Below are 2,407 nucleotides of genomic sequence, written 5' to 3'. Positions count from 1 at the left end.
CAGGTCTGACCAACACCACAACTAAAGACCAGGTCTGACCAACACCACAACTAAAGACAAACCCTTTCTGTTTCCTGCATGAAGTCTAAACAGTACATGGTAGCCTAGTCTTTGTAACTTCATTTATGTATTTCAGGTTTATTTAACAGGGACAATGCACACCAACAATACATAGAAAATGTAAAATGTGCCAGAATTAGCCAAAAGGCTATTTTACATCTGCTGACAGGTTGTACAATGTCACACCTAAAAGATAAAAGAGTTATAATAGTACATAATAGTACATAAAAACTGGAGTTATCAAATACATCTTTGTTTTGGGGGTTTGTTCACAAGCAGTTGGACGCCTCAGTAGTTGACATTTGGATTTAAACCTGATCTGACACCTGGCCTGGTGTTAACCCTTTGTGCATACCACGCAGATACTGTCACATTACAATAGCTCCAGCGAGCCGTGCTTCCGGAGAGCTCGAGTCGCTGCAGGCGGGGAAAGTTTATCCGATCTTGTGTCCCTCCAACAGGTGCAGGAGTTTGGCACTGATGGTTCAGCTTAGCGCTTAATAGCCGAGAGAGGTCGGGGGGAAAAAAAGCATTTTTAACTGCGCACGCAAAGGAAAAGCTCTGGGTTCTGAGACAGTTGGAGGAATGGAGAAAATCTTTTCAGTGTTTCCTTGTAGGTGTCAGCGTGGTAATCTCAGCTCAAAGTTCCTACTTTATTTTTTGAAAACTCATAATCACCTATTGTAGGTCATAGCTCACTTAATGGAGCATCATTACAGTCAATTAAGTCCATCAGCATTTAGCTCAGACTTCTTTCAACACACACAGAGGAGGCTTTTTTTTCATTGCCGGTGTCACAAAGGCTCCACGTTAAAATGAGCCAACTGCTTTGTCAACACAGACCTCAGGCCATGTGGTCGGCCTCCTTCACGTCCAAACATATCTCCGCTGTCACTCCGCTTTACGAGCTGGGATTAAGCGTTGTTGGCCGGGAGTCCCAGACCATTCCTACGCAGCCTGGCCTCTCAACAGCGACGTGGGAATGGGAAGGAAATCGGGAGAAGGCCACACACGGAGGACACGCGAGACATTTAGTTCAGTCAGTAACACACATGGGATGGGGACGCTGTCAGAGACGAGTTAATAAACTGACATTAATTAGGCATTAATGTGTCTGTTATTGCACAAATTTACTTTACATTAGTGGTCAAATGTATGGCTGTATTGACCTAATCTGACACAAGCTGTGTTTCCATCCACACGTTTTTATCTGAATGAACCCTCGTGTTGTCTTCCCGTTAAAATTGAAAATCAACACTTTTTTAATCAATGTTTTTACATTTTTCTTACGTTTTTGTCCCTTTTTTCAACACTTTTGACGCTTTTTACATAACACTAACTTATTAACTTTAGTTTTACAGTTATTTTTGGGATTTATGGTCAATAAACCTCATTTATAGGAAATTATACCTAATGTTTGAGTAATAAAAGAAGAAATTAGGAACTATTGAGACTAAAATTAAAGGAATGGATGTTGATGGATAATCACAGACTGGAATATGTCAACTTTTACTCAATACTATTTCAACAACACTTCCATTTGTTTTTCAAATGCTATAAAATTGAATAAGACCCAAAATTGATGAAAGTAGAGATTTGTACTTGGCAAAGAGCGTTGGAATCAATCATGTTATTTTGGGGAATTAAAAAGAACATTGATAGAGGAAAACGGGTCAATTTCAACTGAGGACAACATGAGGGTTAAGTGATATTGAATAAAAAATGTAAACAGTAAAATTTTATGAAATTTCATTAATATCGACTCAAAAGAAATATGTTCGGTCTCATCGATTTGATATTGATCGATATGCGGCTCATGCGATAAAAGCTTATGGAAACGCCATTTGATAATAATAATAATAATTAATTGCGATTAAGTTTTAGGTCATTTTATGGTTACAACCTGTCAGAAAACAAAGAAGAAGAAGTTGTAGTTCTTTTCCGCCAGTGTTTCCTCTCTGTCTGCGCACATGGCGGGCGTCAACAAAGACAGATGGACGTGGACGGACGAGGAGACGAGAGACCTTCTGGATTTAATTTATCAGGAACTCGCGAAGGAAATGGCCGACAAAGGTTAGGACAAGCGGTGGGACGTCCTGCGGAGACAATGGAAGACGCTCAGACAGGGAGACATGTCTCAAAAAAAAAGAAAAAAAAAGGGTTTTTATTGGCTTTAAAGCCGTTGGATGGAAAACACACTTTCATCAGATTTGTTCACATGACTTTTTTTTACCTAACTTCAGATAACTTGATTGACAAGTGGATGGACACTTAGCTACCGAGATCATCTTAACAGACCCAGCCTTAGTTACTGTAATGTAGGCCCTGGACTAGAATGTCTTTTAAA

The sequence above is a fragment of the Etheostoma spectabile genome, unplaced genomic scaffold, assembly GCF_008692095.1.
Source record: "Etheostoma spectabile isolate EspeVRDwgs_2016 unplaced genomic scaffold, UIUC_Espe_1.0 scaffold379, whole genome shotgun sequence".
Taxonomy (NCBI): domain Eukaryota; kingdom Metazoa; phylum Chordata; class Actinopteri; order Perciformes; family Percidae; genus Etheostoma; species Etheostoma spectabile.
The sequence above is the reverse complement of the archived record's forward strand: the minus strand, read 5'-3'. Positions refer to the sequence as shown.